The 18699-nt window shown below is 41.5% G+C and overlaps 1 protein-coding gene across 7 annotated transcripts in view; it reads right to left on the minus strand.

Annotated features, from left to right (window-relative positions):
* The window catches only part of ATXN1 (ataxin 1), a 265370-nt gene extending 247258 nt beyond the window's left edge, over window positions 1-18112 (minus strand). For 4 of the 7 annotated variants that reach the window (XR_012638150.1, XM_074944837.1, XM_074944831.1 and 1 more), the window contains exons 1-2: window positions 18033-18112; window positions 11180-11300 (exon numbers count right to left, since the gene is read on the minus strand). The gene's annotated coding sequence lies outside the window, so the exon portion shown is untranslated. Of the gene's footprint in view, window positions 1-11179; window positions 11301-16520; window positions 16581-16940; window positions 17152-17488; window positions 17582-18032 lie in introns of those variants that run through there. The other 3 variants (XM_074944832.1, XM_074944834.1, XM_074944833.1) reach the window with 3 other exon arrangements.
* Window positions 18113-18699: the final 587 nt, after the last annotated feature.

Below are 18699 nucleotides of genomic sequence, written 5' to 3' on the forward strand. Positions count from 1 at the left end.
TACTCTACCTAAATAAAAGCTTTTTAAAATGGCACCAAATACTATAACCACTCCCCATTAAGTCTAGCCAGCTTACAGTTCAGAAAATTTGACAGTTATAGCCATAAACGTAGCTGAAGTGTCTCTTGGTCTGCATTTCTTCCATTCCTTTTGTCCACAACAACATTCAACAAGTTCAACTCCTTACAAAGACTAATTCTGTTCAGTGTAATAAAATGAATAGTCTATGACTATTACCCATGCTGCAATTTTAATTTTCTTTAGGCTCCTTTCTGATTGTACTCTTAATAGATATCAGTTAGTGTCATGCAGTACCATCCTGTGAGAAATGTCCTTCTTTCACTCTGACACCACTTTAATTCACTCATCTTGCTAAAAAATTTATTTTTCTTGAATTCACAACACAGCTGAAACCAACAGGAGTGCAAGTTACTCAGTACTTCCTAAAACCTATACAGAACCTTTATGTCTCCCCTCATCACTATAGCATCTGAGCACTTCTAAGGCATGGACTCTTATTTTGTCAGCTTATACAACTCTGGAACAAAACACAGACTTTCTTGGATGACACCTTCTTCCTCCTTCCACCCTATTGGGGCTGTAATGTCACATAGGCTACAGGACTACATGCCATATATATAAGCTGCCCAGAAGAAGAAAGATGCAATGTGATCTTTACTGATTAAGTTTAGGCACTTTAGTAAAGTATAGATTACTGGACAGTGACAGGTATCATCATTATCTTTTCCCATAAAATGGAATATAGACCTCATATAAAACATATTATATAGCTAGAGTTGTGAAATCAATTATCTGCCCAATATTTAATTAATCTACTATAGAGTTCATAAAGCAATCAGTAGTTGTTTTTCCATAACTAGGTAACCAACAAATACTAGGCGAGATCACCAGAGCGAAAGCCCAAGAACACTCAGCAAGGCTGACCTTCCGGAGTGACCAGTAAATAATCCCCTCAAGGAAGAGGGGTCTGGTGGGGCCACAAGTGGGAGGGTGGAGAGACCTCCCAATCCTACATATCCAGGGGATTGACAGGAAAGATCTTCCCCAAAACCCTGGAGGCAGGCAACAGCCCCCATATGGAGAGCTTTTTCTACTTCACTGGTCCTCGCCCCCTTTGGCTGCCTAGCTCCTCCAGGAACCATGTTGCTGCTGGTGAGGTCCCCTGGCCGCGGCTCAGCAGCAGAAGTGGAGGAAATTCAGGGGGAAGTACTACAGCTTCCAGATGTTTACCTCCCTCCCTGCAAACAGGGGTCAGCCTATATTTTCATGTGGATGTCAGGAGATTGGCCGCAATTCTGAGAGGACTTTACCTTGTGTTGATGTCATCTTTCTTAAAATCAGATTCTCAAATCTTAAGAGACTAATACAAAAGTAATCTTTCACATTAAATGAAAGGTCATATTCCTACTAGACCATTTTACTTACAGTAGCTCACATTAGAAACATGAATGTGCATGTCTTTTGGACCTATTTTACCTCAATATACTTTAGCAATTGCTAAGAATACCACCTTTTTTTCAGAAGAAACTACTGTGGGCCAAATCCTGCAGTCCTTACTCAGGCAAAACTCCCACTGAACTCAAGAGGAGTTTTGACAAAGTCAGGAGTCCAAGATTTGGCCCTTCACAAAACATTGGGGTGTCTAAAAATTACTGCGAAGAAGATAGTTCATGAGACTGGCAACCTTTCCCCTTGACGTAGCAAATTCAAAATCAGCTTAGGTGAGTGACTGAAAGTTTTCACCAGCTGGTGGCTCCTTAGTGGCCTTTGTAACATGAATCTCAATCCACACCATAACTGGCATCTTTATTAGTAGACTCAGCCATGAGGCCAAAGAGAATGAATGACCCCTGCTCTGTACAAGTGATCCTCCAGATCAGAGATGAGGCATTTTGTTCAGGGTGGGGCTGCTCGCCATGATGCAGCTTGTACCGGTTTTATGTCTATGTCAACAATTTTAGGCCCAGATCCTCAAAGATATTTACATGACTAACTCCCATTAATTTTAAGGGGAGTTAGGCACCTAAATACCTTTGAGGATCTGGGTGTTAGTTTGCAGGACTGGACATACTTCAAGACCACAACAATCATTTTTAAAAAATTATACAGAATAAAAATTCAGTCTAAAAAAAGTGAAAGAGTTTTTAGTTACCATGTCCCTTTAAAAAAAGGGGGGGGCATTTATATTATGATCACAATTAGTGATATTTTGTAAAAATCAAAGTTCTACATATACAAATTTATACTGAATGTGTATGTTTACTGAACTGTACATTGACTATTTAAGACAGCAAAACATCCAATAGGAAGTTTGTGCAAAAAAAAAAAAAAAAAAAAAAGTCAAACTACTATACTTGATATTTCCCCTCTGCTGAAAATCAGAAACAACATTTCAGAGTCACAGGAAAAATAATTGCATTATTATTATATACTTCAAGCCACCTTTAATCAACTTAATTAATATTCCTTTGCAGGGGAAACTTTATTAAGTTTATTAACACACTTAAAGTGGATTGATCTGTCTGGAATTCTACATTTTATAAACCTTACAAATTTGTAAAATCACTAATTCCACAAAAACATCAGCAAAGTAGTATGTTCTAATTCATTTTTCTCATAGATTAACTAAATCTGTGACAATCCTTGCAATGACTGGGCAGGAGGGATCCTTACGAACTTATAACAAATCAGCAAGTCAGATGATGCAATATCGTGCAAGCTAACACACAGAATACGATACTTCCTGCTAAACTACAAGAAAAATAGCCCGATTCTCAGCTTCTCTGGTCAGATCAGCAAAAACAAATCTTGTGGTATCAAAAAGCATGGGGCAATGGCATTCATTAAAGTTAATGCACAGCCCCAATCCTGCCCCCACTGAAGTCAGTGTTAACACTCCCACTGAATTTAACAGCACAGGATCAGGCCCTAGATGAAGGAATTTCACAGAAAGATATGAATGGGTTTCTGAAACTCACTTTGACCTTACCAGGGACTTCTCATGCAGACTAAGGTCAGTATATATCCCCAGACACAGTGCTGTATCTAAGCACTGCTGGACTTGTGTACCCTCAGGGAACAGTGCAATATTGTAGTTAGAAATGAGGGCGCTGGACAGTTATAAAGCATTCCTCAGCCAGAAATGGGTGTTGCTGTGACCACCACACCAGTGGAATGTAAAAGGTAAAAATGGAGAAAACAAAGTGATATTTTTCCTTAAATATCACTTATTTTGAACAATGTTGTAATGACTAAATAGAATACACTGAAATGTAAAATAAATATTAGACAATGTAAAAGATGGGTATTTCTTGTTTTTTTAAGAATAAGATTCTGTAAAAAATTATATGAGCAGAGAAGGTTTGCAGGATTATGATGCAAAGAGACACGTTTTCATGAGAAATTATTTTTAACATCCTTCTAGGATTCTGTTTCATTCAGACCTTATGCTTAAAATACAAGTGCAACAGTAAAATAAAATCCCTACTTTATTTTTGGAAAATACTGTACATCATTCACTGCTAAGCTCACCATTAACTGTGAAAGGTTAACGTGTTTTACTGTGGTTTCAATGTTCCTATGCAAAAGCTGCATTTAGAAAACAAAGATAACCCTAGTCACACTCCGTCTTTTCTGAAGCACGGATTAAACACAGTATTCCGCTCAACAAGCCCATCACCATTAAGTAACTCATCAGAAAATAAAGAGGGAATTATCAAATGGGAATTGCCAAGTAATTAGTTCTCTGAAGCAGATGACATACAACTATCAAAGGGAGGGGCTTCCCTGCTAGTCATATGTCAGAGGTAGGGCCTACTATGCTGTAAATAAAAATGCATTCCATGTTATAGAGCTATGGGGCTTTTTAACCACCAGCAGCACATTGAAAATAAACATGAAATTCTGTTTAGTGCAATAATCCACTAAGATCTGTTTTAATGTATTGGTGGGGGGAAGGATTGTTCATGCATACAATGAAATTTCTAACTGTGCTGGATCTGCCAGCTGTTACCTGGGGAAGGCTATGCATACAGTACAGTACCAGAGAGGTGATGTGCACAGGCACTAGGGAAGAGGAGAAACCCTTTTTCTATCACAGTAATTTGAAAAAGCACTCCCTACTGGGTTGCTAGGATGTGACACTGACAAGGAACAGCACCACTGGGAAAATATTCATTGGTAGAAACAAACTGAGCATGGCAAACAGGAATTATATTTGTAGTTTTTTGTAACCATGTTTCTTCCGAAAAGTTGACTCACGTGTTTACATTCACAAGAATATTTAAATACACAGAAATACAAAGGCCCTAGCGCACGGGTGACTAGCAAACAAAAACGTGTTATTATTATGACATTCACTACTGCATTCTAAAACGTGGTGCTACACACTACAGGCTTGTCTACAGAAACATCTGGTTCGCAGCAAGCTGGGGTCTGACTCTATCCCACACCAGCCCGCCACACACTAACTGGCCCTGTGCACCCTGCTGACACACATTATTAGTTCATTAATGCGGTTTGATTTTGTCCTCTTTAAAACGGGGTGGCAGAGGTACCAAGGAGGAACCTCAGAGCAAGAGGATTTCAGGTCTCCTCTTCTCCTATAAACACGTGGTCCACCAGTGAAATCCCAGGACCCATTTACCACAGGCAGTTGATCCTTTTTAGCCTTAACCATAGAGCCCCAAGTTTTTCACAAATGCAAAATAATATGAAATAAAACAACAACAAAATCACCCAGCAGCAGCTCCTGTCCCTTGGGGTTGGGCCTAGTTCCCTGCTCCACGTGTTGCAAAGCACATGGGACTCACAGCGCCACCCAACGCCCCCACTCCCTTCCCCCCCCCAGGATCCCACCCCTATCCAGCCCACGCTGCTCCCTGTCTCCTGAATGCCCCACCTGAACCTCCGCCCCATCCAACAGCCCGCTGTCCCCTGACTGACCCCCGGGACCTCCTGCCCCTTATCCAACCCCCGCCCCTGTTACCATGCTGCTCAGAGCAGCAGGACAGGCTTTTTGGAAAGCCTGGGAGGTGGGCAGGTGCAAGCTGCGCTGCGGAAGACTGCGGGGGAGGGGCCAGGGGCTAGCCTCCCTGGCCAGGAGCTCAGGGGCCGGGCAGGATGGTCCCACGGGCCGGATGTGGCCCGCGAGCCGTAGTTTGCCCACCTCTGGTTTAGTGTGTGGGAGGGGGCCGGGGTGCAGGAGGGGATCAGGACTCCGGGCTGTGGCCTGGGATGATGGGTTTCGGGTGCAGGAAAAGGCTCCGGGTTTGGGGGGGGCTCAGGGCTGGGACAGGGGATTGGGGCGCGGGCTTACCTCGGGCGGCTCCCAGTGAGCGGCTCAGCAGGAGTGCTAAAGCAGGCTTCCTGCCTGCCCTGGCACCGTGGACCATGCTGCGCCCTGGAAGCGGCCAGCAGCAGGTACAGCTCCTAGGCAGACATGGGCAACAGGCTCCACGCAGCTCTCACCCGCAGACACTCTCCCCACATCTCCCACTGCCTGGGAACCAGCCAGTGGGAGTGCAGAGACAGTGCTCGGGGCGGGGGCTGCGCACAGAGCCTCATGGCCTCCCCGCCTAGGAGCCAGACCTGCTGCTGGCCACTTCTGGGATGCATCACAGTGTCAGAACAGGTAGGGACTAGCCTGCCTTAGCTGGGCAGCACCACCGACGGGACTTTTAACGGCCCAGTCGGCAGTGCTGACCAGAGCCACCACGATTCAGTGCCTTACATTCCACAACCTAGTACTGGGTTGTGACCCGCAGTTTGAAAACCACTGAGCTAGGCAGTGTTACCTTTCCCAGTGTTAAACTTTCAAGTCCTATCACTTACAACCCAGTTGCGCCTCCATGATGCTCCGACGATGGAGAAAAAACTCCGCCAATTTGGTCGAACAGGAAAAATTCGTTCCTGACCCCAAAACAGGTGACCAGTCAGATCCACCACACCCTAAATAACACAGCCTCTACACGACTGTTACGAAGAGGGAGGACAGGGCAGCTTACCATTGCCAGGCACATTCCACCCACCTAGGCCTTTCCCATGACCGGCTAGTGGGTCAGAACCTACTATTTGGAAAACACTGTCTTAGAGTAACTTCACTACTGAGTTAGCCTGGGGTTTTACCCAGCTAGTGGCCCTAACACCCCATCCATCCACACACAAAAACTTCTCTCCTGAGCCATCTGGGAGTATTGGTTAGAGCCCAGGTTCTGCTCTCACTCAGGCTGGTAATCCACCCACTTTGCAGTGAGGATGCAGGCTAAACCATTCAAGTGCTGATAGTCCTTCATTGTCTTCCCACGATTTCCCTGTGTGCCCAGAAGGAGAGACAGGTTCTCCCACAATTCACTGGGAAACAATCCTGGAGCAGCTTAGCATATTGCAGCACAGTCAGCCACGGAATAAGTTCCCAGACGCTCTAGCGACACACATGGATGTCTGCACCGTCAGTGACGACACAGTAACACGGGTATGGCTGCTCACACCGGCCTAGGCTGACCTGTATGCTCATACCCAGATGCTCATACCTGTATGCTCATACCCGGATGTCATCACCCCGGCTAACTCTGCCATGAAGACACACACCCTCAAGGTGCGTGCACGTGGAAATCCAGTAACATTCAATTACACAACCTACACACACACACGAACGGACGAGGGTGTACGCATGGGTGGTGCGGGTGTGCACAGTCAGAGACCACCTCTGACACTTTGGACCTAAAAATGAAAAAGGTTCAATTGCACAGTAAAATGTATTCTACCCTAACACCCCTCTGAGGTGACAGAAGTGTTTCTTTCCAGTCAGTTAAAAATGATGAGCCAGATGCTTCTCCACGGCCTTGCACCTTGTGCAGTCATTCCCATCAGTGCAGAGTGAGTAAAAAACATCATCAAATCAGAACAGTAGTGTTTTCCTACTCACTTTGCACAGGTGCAAATACACATACAAGGTATAAGACAGTGGAGAATCAGGCGCCTTGCTTTGTGGCGCACACATTTAGTTACTTATGTTACTACTAAACCTTATATGGTTAAAAGTGAAAGAGTTTTTTAAATTGTGATTTGTTTGTTATTTATGCTGTTTTATTACTTTTTTCTTATCTTTCAGATTAGAAAAATAAAATCAGTGAAGACAGTTTCACTCTTGGGTTCTTAATGCTGCAATGTTGATAAGCCAACCAGGGCAAGGAAATGTTTATGTGGAATTTCAAACTAAAGAAGCATTTCTATTCATCTTCGGTTTTATTAAATCTTTTACAATTTATATTTGGGGCTACATGTAAATTGACAATGTCCTTTTAAACCTGGTTTATACAAAGCTATTTATGTTACTCTGATTTTTATTTTTCAAAAGAGCACTTTCAATTGTTAAAGTCATGGTCAAAACTTCTCTCTCATATTCCATTAAAAAAGTGACACTGAAAAACATCTTTTTAAAGTAGAAGCAGGAACCCTGAACCATGGCTCAAATCCTGGCTTATGTGACAAGAGAACACAACTTTAGCGTTCCCATCTTAAGCACATCACAAAACTCAACTCAATGTATCTACATCAGAAAACCTTCATACAATTTGGTATGAGACTGGCAATCTCTGTTCAGGAAAGACCTAGGAATGATAGAGCAGAGGTATGGAGTTGTGTGGAGAAGATTGCAAAGCACTTCCCTGTATGATGCCAGTCTACACTGTTAGTTCTTCATTTTCATGTACATTAAATTTACTCCCACACTTAAATACAAAACAAGCAATTAAAAAATTAAATGTGATTTCTAATTACTATCCAATTATACCTAGTTCAAATCCATCTTCATTTTTCTGATACTCTTAGCTCGGTCAAAATCACCACCACCGTCTGTTAGTCCTCCCACCACTACAGGCCTTCACATGTAAAAAGAAAAAGCAGAACCAGACAGTAGAAAAAACACCAACTCTGCACTCTCAAATGGCCAGCAGGGGGCATTAATAACTTCCCCATACAGACAAATCACATCATTCTCCTTTAACTAAAAATGATATTTTATATATATATATATATATATATATATATATATATATATATCCTGTCTATGAACAAGCTGCAAATGAGTGTTCAGCATACGTTAGAAACACACCACATTTAAAACCAGCTGAATACATCTTACATAAAAGGGATACCATGTTAAGCAATGTATACCCATAGTTAATGAAACTTCAGAAAGTACAGTAAATGGATTGCTACAAGTGGGACAGTTGCTACAGAGTCAACTAGATGTCACAATATGACTAATAGATATCACATGAATTGAACAGTGGAAAAGATTAAAAGGAAATCTAATTGTTAAAATGTCCAGTATTTCAAACAAAATTCTCTTAACACAACTGTTTAAAAGGAAATAGAGTAATTTGCCTACCTGAAAGGAGGCAATGCGTGCTCTGAACAAATAAACACTAACTCTCCCTATGTTTTTTAGTTTGGGCCAAAATTAATCAAACTCAGGGTTAAAAAAAGCTATTTTAAATAACCTTTTACTCATCTTGAGGTCTTTATTCAGGCAAAATGATTATTAAAGTCAGTGTGAGTTTTACCTAATAAGAACAGTAAACACTAAAGGCTTGATCCTACAAATTCTTAAACGAGTTACTTTACTACTTTATTTGCTGCAGTAAATGGTATTATTTATGTGAGTAAAGTTGCCTGTGTTTGTAGAATTAAACCTTAAGTAAGGACTTCAGAATTTGATCTTATGTGTGTTAAATCAAAGGTGCCCAATATTTTGTCCATATGAGGGACACAAAAAGCACATGTCATAAGCCACCTAGTTTGCATTTAGTGGAGCAGACTGCAGCCATCCTCCTCCTTGGTAAAATACTAGAGTAGGAGAGGGCTATGGTCTCAGCATACCATCTTTGTTCCATCTTTGACCTGTGCAACTTGCCCTGTGGCTACTGATCACACTATAGAACTCCACGGGTCACATTCCATCAGTTGCAACTCTGGGCATCCCTGTTAAATCAAATGCCAAGGATAATGTCTGTAACCAGCCAGTGACCATCTAGACAACCTTTACATTATTTACTCTGATACAAATTGGGCTTGATTTTGATCTCACTCTGGAGTAAATCAGGAGTAAGCGCTGAAGACAGTGGAGTTACACCAATGTAAAACTGATGTGACTGAAAAAATAAACCCACTGTATTTTAATAACAAAAACATACATGGTCTAAGGTCCATTAAGACGACCTTAAGCATTCTGTGTACAAAGAAAGCAGTATTATGCCGATGGCTAACAATCAATTGTACTGGACATAACAAGGTTATCTTTATGCAAAATGTTTACTTAATATTTATGACGTTGTTTTTAATGCAATCTCAGGAAATATCAGCTGCTAGAATATTCAAGGTGACTTAGCAATACATTATGGGTAATACAATGTGGGCATTCAGAAGACACTTAAATTTGATTAATATGCTATAAAGCATTTCTTCTTCTAGCTATTAGTTACGAGCCTTTTCTGTGTAATAATTTCTGTAAACAAAAACAATTTTACAAAACCTGAGCTAATTCTGGACAAATGAAGAGCTCTTGGAAATGTTAACGCCTTGACAAAAAGATTTGTTCCACCTGATCTCTAAGTCAACATCTGCTATCAAGTAAATTTTCTGAAACTGAAGGGTGAAAATGTGTTAGGGTGCTTTATCCGGCAATTTAATTTTCAAAAAGAATAATCCTCCAGAGATGTAGTGGCTACAACCTGCCCCTCCATTCTAGATGATTAGTGTAGACCATAAGAGGCGTGTCTTTACATGCAACTACATGCTTAGACTACTTCCCTTTAAAAGAACAATACCCCATCCTGCAGTCACAATAAAATGTAAATTTATGTACTGCACACTTCACTATGACATACTGTATACATGAAAAAGTTATTCCACTACAGAGACTTTCTGATCAGCTTTTCATCAACAAAATACTAGAGTAACTCAGTTTTCTGGCTTAAATAAAAACAAAAAAACGTACTTTCAGTTTCTGAATCTAATTCCCCAGCTGTATTTGCCATATTATTTAAAAGAACAGCCTATTTTCTTTCTGCAACCTTTATATTTTTGTTACCATTAGCAGGATAGCCAATCCTAAGTACTTAAAAATCATGAGTCAGAGCCATGAGACTGGCTTAAAAACCATGAGACTCAAATAAATAAGAACATTTGGGTTCTTTTTATATGCAGTCTGATTGACCCCTAAAGGCTCAACACATTTTCAAGCTCTTCTCCACAAACTTACAAACATACAAGATACAGACACATGAGGTACAAAGGGGGGGGGGAGGGAGAAAAGAAAAAAAAGCTGAGATTGTCCTGTAATCACATCACTGCAGAACCTGAGGATATAAGCAAATCACCAAGGATCACAAGACTTGCAATAAAATCATGAGAGCTGACAACACTGCTTAAATCAGAGTAAAAGAAAGACTTAGGTATGTCACTAGTGACTGGTTATCCATGGTTTTAAGCAGGGCCAACCCTAGACCAAATGCACCCCAGGCAAGGAGTGTCTTCGGCATGCCGCTGCTCCACCTTCCCCCCACCCCTCCACTGGTTAAACTTTTGAATATCTTACACTACCCTGAGCCTAGCATCCCTCAAGCCCTGCACTCCAGGCAGTCGCCTGCCCCTAAATCCGCCCCTGGCTTTAACGGAAAATCCGCATGCCAAACAAGGCTTTCTACACAGGAGGAAATCAGGAAGTTGAAAAAGGCAAAGAGTCTGCAAGCAACACAACCCACAACAACAAAACAAAAATTGACAATAATAGGCAAGAGGATGGATTTCTATTATTTTATGCATGGCAGTTTATGACAAAGCTCAAAGGGTGAAAACTTTTTATACATCTCATAATCTTTTAGTAACCAAACACATTTTGACCTAAGGTGAGCATAAGAACCACTGATCTGCAACGCAGCATCCTACAAGACAGAGATTTGAGACACAGGTAATATGATTTGCTGACTTGGGTAATACCATAATTGTTGTTATTTATTTATAAAGCACCCCCATTCCTGGTCATGTTGAGGTAGAATAATTTTGTGTCAAATGAATTATAAAAACACTTTAAGGTGTCAAGGTTTGCCAAAAGTGTGTATACTCATGAGAGAAATAAAAAGCATTAAATCCTCACCTTATTTACAAAGCATCTCTCTATGGAGAAGATAAAAATTATGGTCGTCACTGTTCTATGGGGGTGAAGAAGAAATTCACAGCTTAAACTGCTTCCTCATCTGGCTTCGCCTGCAATGTGACTGTTCATCCAGAAGCAGAGGAGATGAAAACCAAAATGAAAAAAACAATATCAGTTAAAAACCAACCAAATTAGCATTGGCCATACAAGTGCCAAAATATTCCTGTGAAGATTGTGAGTGGTTCTATCCAAAGCAGAATCATTCATAATACTGAGGGTCAATAACATCAAAAGATTACAGAGTTGTGTCTGAGTCTGAGCTACAGAAGGATGGCAATTCACTTCCAACAAGTGACACAACTAGAGTGAAAACCAGGGCTCAGAACAAGCCTGTACTCAAAAAGCACATTGGTAAGTGTACTGTTTACATCTTACACCAGCTTCAGCCTGTCGGGGACATTTATGATCTTTACTGGCTCAGTAGTACAACCTCATGAAACAAAAAATTTAATAATTTTATTAAGATAATGTTGAAATAAGCAACGGTACAGAGTTCAAGCATAGAAGTTTCTGGTTGTCAGGGGATAAGGTACAGATTATCAAGGGGTACAAAATGCGATTTAGGAGCTGGTGGAACAAGGATCACATAATAATCTGCAATCTCCCCGACTGGGGGGGAAGTTTAACCGGTCAGAGTACAGACATCAAGATGTATCTACATTTCATGAATGTCCAAAAAGACAAGTCATTCATGCACAATGTAGCTGAAATTACTACAGATGTGCACTCACATGTGTGCCCGTTCTTGTGTGTGTTTGTACGTGGGCGCCCTTGGCCACTCTTCCTGCCAGCAACCATGACATAGATGTGCACTGTCTCCTGTAGGCTGGGGCTAAGGAGTCAGTTCCTCGGCACCATACACATGTGGCAGAAAGCACAGCCCATTTACTCTGTCTGTATGTGCTTTCCAAAATGTGATATTGGTGAGTTTAGAAAACATAAGTGAGTTGTGGTGACAGTCTTCACTGGCAGCAGAACACAATTTCTTTGAGAGGCATTATCCAAAAAGCAAACCATATTAAGGGGATCTTGATAAAAAAAAGTGTTAGATTTTGTGGCATTTCCCCAGTTCTATCGTCTTAATCCTGGCATGCTGGAATTAATGCATTTTACTGCAAATTCCCAGATAATATAAACAGAAAGTACACTATGACAGCAATATTTTTCTAATTCTATATTTTTAATCATTAAAAATTACAGGGAGCCAGCATCACAATTCTGCTGACATCACATATCAAACAAAATATGTTTTGCTTTTTCACTTGGAACCTCACCAAAAAATTTTTGTCACTCTTTAGCAGGACTACTATTCCTCTGTCGTGAGGCAGTTTTGTGTTTGAGTTTGTAAGCATGCTTATGGCCCCTGTTCATCCAAGGATTTATGCACAAGTTTAACTTTATGCCAGTACTTAAATCCATCCTTATTCAGCAAAGCACTTGCAGGATTTAAGCATGTGCTAAAGTGTTTTTCTGGATTGGGTCCAATAAATACATTCATGCACATAGCTATTCATAGTTAGTAGACTACAAACTAACACACAATATAGTTGTAGGAGAAAATATAGTAAAGTAATAGCTGAATAACAAATACACTAAGCTCAAGAAGAAACCAGAGTTACTTGTCCAGTTTCTGTAACTTCCAAATACACCTTTGTCTGCAGAGTTGTTAAAATTAAAAATATATATATATATTTATTTTGTATATCAGCTAAATCAAAATCTTATCACCTTAAACTTTTTTCCCCCACATTTTTTAAAATGTGGGACTTTTGAATATATGTTACGTGCCAGAGCCCAAAAACATTTTGTGTGTTTGTTCTCCCTGTCCAAAGATAAATATACTAATTTGTCTCACTCAAAGTTCTGCATAAGGTAAAATTAAATGACCAAGTCAATATTTTCAGTTCTAAAAGCTTAATGTATTAAATTTCTTAGCAAAATTCACCGGCATAGAGCACACCATTTCTTCAGTCTGACATACTTACCTGTATCGAGCCTGCTGTACTTCTGTTTGTTATGGTCATTACATTTTGATTTGCTAAAGTAGACCTAGTTATAGCAGTCTCAGCAGAGGACTCCAGCTAAAGCTGTTCTATGAACTGATTAAGTTGCATGAACTATATCTGAACGATGTTCCACAATAGTTAATCACTCAAAAACCTGTATGATCAGCTAACAGCCTCATAGTGGGCTGTCTCATATTCTAAACTACGGTTGAAACCAGGGTACACTTCAGACCACATATGCAATTTTTATATACATTTTTGAAACCAAAATACACCTTGCTACTGCACTCCCCTCCTATTTGTAGACCACAGCAAAAGCATTATACTATATGAATAGCAATACAAAAAAGAGTGGGTTACTACTGTGCCCTTTTAAGTTAATAAGAGTTTTGCCATTGAATTTCAGTGGGAGGAGGATCAGGTCCTGAGTTTTGATTCTCTAGATATATTATTAATATAAACTATTTTCATATTTCAAGTAATTAGCTGCTTTTCAATTGACTGCATTTAACAGTCTATTTTAAAAAAATATTAAGATGATACAAGGCTATCAGATAGATTACAAAAAGATTTTTTTTTCCTTGGAGGCAAAGGAAATTCAGGCCTGTTTTTAAAGATCCTTTAAAAATCAGACCATTTTTGTCAAGCTTTTTTATAATGAAATCCTAAAGGAAATTTGTTTTTCCACAAGTTCATATAACACATTTTAAAAAAATATTTACTCTGCAGTGCTGTGAACCACATTACAAGCAATTTGCATAAGAAGCATGATGCAGTACAAGGGATCGTACAAACAGCAGGAGTTTGTGTGGTTATTTGACTTTCTCCAGTCCCATTTTCCTAATCCCCTCCATACCTAGGCCAAAAAGAAAGGACGAAAGAACGAAAAGCCCAAATCAGCCAGTGCACTAAAGAGTTGCACTGAGAGTGAGAAACTGTTCATGAACTTCCCCATGAGAAGAAATTCCTCTGCTTGGCAGACGGACAGAAACCTGCAGGCTCAGTTACACTGCAGCTGGGTTTGTGAGCTGGCAGGCAGTGCAAGATTTGACCCACAGACAGGCATTACTCCTCTTGTTACCTTCTCCAGTCTCGTACTTCAACACGAGAGCTATTCAAATGCCTGTTTTATTATTATATTTTTTGGATACTATTAGGCTCTAGTAGTTAAGGGCTTGATCCTGAGAGGTGTGGAGTACTGAACCATTGGGAATTGTGGGTACGCGTCACTGCTCAGATCAAGCCATTAAAGCCACAGGTCTAAATTCACCATTGGTGTAACTGGGAGAAACGTGAATGGAGATGTTAGCCACTTATGCAAGCGGTGAATTCAGCTCCTCCACAGAGTTCTGAAGTCCTTACTCAGACAAAACTCCCATTCCACTCAATAGCAGTTTTGCCTGAGAAAGATGTAATAAAGACTTCATGGTTACACACTACAGGACAGATTCTTAGCTCCATTACTCTGAATGTGGCCCACTGGAATCATTCCAGATTTACACCAGTACAATAGAGAGCCACATTTGGCCCATTAAAAAAAATATTATTTCTTAAAAGACTAATGTATAGTGTAGTATTCAAACACTGACATTAAAGACAAAAATATTCCTCAGTTAAATGTATTTTTAAATTGCAGTAAACAACATGAAGCTCTTTATATTCTTCAAGTGCACTTTTTACATTGGAGAAAAATGCATTATAAACATTGAAGCAAAAGGCCTTCAACTGTATGCTATGATGAAAAAATACCTTTTAAAGTAGTATGAAAACAAATGTGAAACAGCTTACTATTATCAGAAACAAACTATCCAGTATTGAGTCTGTCACAGATAAAATAGCCTTGGGTTTTTAGTTGGTTTTATTACAGTTTGTATACACCCTAAGTTTTTGCAAGGTGAAAATGCAAATTCAATTACCAAATAAACCACATCCAAGGCCCTGAGCCTACTAAGAATTATGAACATGCTTAACTTAATACACTATCAGTTAAGTAATAATGATAATGTGAATTATCAATTACTTAAATTATACTAGTCAGAGCACATAAAGTTAAGCAATGTGCATAGATTATGGCAGGTTTGGGGCCTACAATATTAACCCTTTTAATGGTGACATTTTCACAACTTCATACATATGATTTCAGCCGTCAAATGGTTAAATACCCAACAAATCAAAAGCAACAGATTGCAGAAGCAGCTTTCAGATACGCTTGGGAAAGACACTTAAAAAATTAACAAAACATTTGTTGATTCATTAACAATAAACACACGTGGAACTGGTAGAATGATTTCATTAGCTAACTAAATATATTTTCATACTCTGCACACATGTAAAATCTGACAGTCCAGTGCTGTAACAGCCCAGAAGTATCTTTCATAAAAGTTCAGTGGTTAGGAAATGTCATAATATGCTTAAATATTCTTCAAGAAGACACAGAAGTGAGTTGTACAATCTGTCCAACATAAATATTGTACATACGCCACTTGAGGTAGCCCAGTCACAAGACAAACACACCTGAATGGACGATGAATACTGTCTGTTACCATGGCAGCCTGATCTAATTACATGACTGATCTGGGCTAGAGTAAGTGCACTGAAAACCTATAGCACTGACATGTATCTACATGATGAGAGAGAGACAGACAGAGTTGAAGAGAACCTATGAACCTTTGCCTTCCATAAACGATGATGAGATTAAAGCCATCCATTTAAAAGAATTGCTGCCTGAAAAATATTGGGCCATTTTCATGAACAAATTGGAGGGCAATACAATAAAATCATAACTACTATTAAAAGGTACCTTGCAGCATCTCAAAAATAACTACAGTGTGATTTTTTTTCTGTCACTCTCAATTACAATCTCTCCCTCATTCATAACCCTTGCTCCACAGAGCTATAAAACTGAACTGTCTTCACCACCCAAACAAGCAGAGCTACATTAACATGAAATCTGAATTTTCCCTTAACTGAAGGTTACATCAGAAGCTAAAATGAAAAGACCTTGACTTCCCTAACATGTCAGCAAAGTAACTGGCTACGCCTGAACACATCTGACATGTAACTAACCAATACGGTATAACATATATAACAATGATCATTAAATATTAAGTATAACCTGCATTATGAAATATGCATTTATCATATGAAACATAAAATGTTTCAAAAACTAAGGTCATCCACCTTAACAATTCCTTATTTGTGCATAAAGAATATTTGTAAGGAACAACAATTTACATCATTATGTTTATTTCTTGGACATAATAAGGAATGCTTACAATTTGTGCTAATTGTATCCGGAGTCCAGGATCACAGGGGACAGATGCAGTTTGGAGTCCCTATTGCACAGCATACGGTAAACAAAATAAAAATAGCCTGTCGTTCTTCTTATCCACATAGTACATTATATAACCAGCTTCAGACTTGTTTTCTTTCTATTATTACTCCTCAGTAATTTCCCCCATCTTCAATGGCATGGAAACAGTTCCCAATCCCGTCTTTTTATCATCATCATCATCATCACTACCGAAGCAACCAACGTTTTCTAACAAATTTTAGGTTAATCTCTAATAGTCTTAGAAATTATTATATTCATTTATTTAGTACATACAAACCAACCAAGGGTTACTTTCCTAAGGTGTTTTATTTAAAACCCAACCCAAACAAGGGGAGATCGGAGTCAAAAAAGCAATGCATACCTGCAACATAAATTAAAGAGAATGCAGCAGCCACAGACACAATCAGAAATGGAAAAAGCAAAATATTGCTATATCCAAGGATAATCACATCAATTCTTTAGCACCGGAGGCTGTCGCTAATCCCCCCTGGAGAAGCTAAATGGTCTCTTTGCTTTTAGCCAGCCCCAGATCTCTCGCCCTGGCAGGGACTGGAGGAGAGTGAAAGCAAGAGAGGCTCTGCAGACAGTGTGAAGGGGGAAAACGGGACACCCGGGCCTCCCCTGACCCGGGCACTAGCCCTCCTCGCTCACTGCTGGAAGTGCCAGCTGGTGTCTCCAGCCAGCCTGGGCCGCGAGTGCAGCGTAGTGGGTCCGCGGCTGAGCGCATTCCCCGTCCCAGCGCCGCCTCTTCCCCCTCCCTCCTCGCTTCATTCACCCCTCCGGCAGCCACCCTGACCCAGCCCGTACTACACAGCCCAGCACGGGCCGGCGCGGCCGGCGGCAAAGCCTCCCCCGCCGCAGCCCGCACAAACCCGGGCGTCCTGCAAAACTCCGGCCGCTCTCACTTGCCTCCGCGCCAGCTAATGCACCAGGGGCAGGGGCAGGGGCAGCCACAGCCAGAGCCCGGCAGCGGCGGCGGCGGCAGCAGAGCCAGCGTGAAAACGCCACCCCTCCCCAGCGCGCGCACACACACACACACACACACGCGCGCGCGCGCGCCCTCTCGCCTCCCGGGGGGGGGACTGAAAGCAACCCAGACACAGGGGCTACGGCTGTTTCCTTGCCTGTCCCCCCTCCTTTCCCCTGCCTCCTTCTCCTCCTCCACCCGCACCCCGGAAGACATTTCTTGCATGCACAGAGTGCAACGAATTCCAGCCACCCCCCATGTCCCTCCACCTCCCCCCAGGATCGCAAAGCCATTTTCTGGCCTCCAGCCTTCCCAGGGCTGGGGTGGACTGGGCTCCCGGGCGGCTGAAGCCCCCGGGGGGGGGGCTCGTCCAGTCCCCCCTCCCCCCTTGTGTTTCTCCAGCTGGAAGCGCTGGAGGTTTTCAATCGAAAGGAGGAAAGAAGCCGGGGAAGCAAAAAGCAGAGAAGGAATAAAAGAGCCACTTACTGCCAAGTGTCAAGGGAGGTGGGGGCAGAGAGAGAGACTCACACACACTGTCTTGCTAGCTGATCACAGGGCTTGGGGGCGGGAGGGGGGGTTATGTTGGTTGCCTTTTTTTCCCTCTCTCTCTCCTTCCCCCTGCAGTGACACAGGTCCTGGATGTCTCCACCACTGTAGTAGAAATGATGTCTGCGGTACAGAGCTCCCGCTCCTCTCTCTCCAGTATGTAAATGTGTAATAGAAGCCAAATATGGAGCAGTTGGCTGCCTCTGCAACAGCTCAAGGATCCTACTTCATGCAAAAGGGACGGGGGAAGGGAGGAGAAGAGGAGGAGGAGGCACGGCAACACTTTGGCAAGCGGCCAAGAGAGCCACACAGATTATTGCATACGCACCACAGAGCCGGGCCAAGCCAGTTTTAACCCTTTACATGGCTTCTTCCCAGTTACGGGGAGGAAAAAAAAAGGGGGGGGTGAATTGTGGTGGGGTTTGTTGGTGTTTTCCCCCCCCCCACTTCAAAAGGCAATGTTTGCCATCAAAAGCACAATTAAAAGAATACTGATCAGCTGCTGTGCTTCTGGGGATCTCAAAGCGTTCTGCAAACAGTAATGAAAGTGACCAAGACATTCACTTGTTTAATAGAAGAGAGCCGGCTGGGGATGCCTGCTGTCCTT

This window comes from Natator depressus, chromosome 2 (genome assembly GCF_965152275.1).
Source record: "Natator depressus isolate rNatDep1 chromosome 2, rNatDep2.hap1, whole genome shotgun sequence".
In the NCBI taxonomy this organism is placed as follows: Eukaryota; Metazoa; Chordata; order Testudines; family Cheloniidae; genus Natator; species Natator depressus.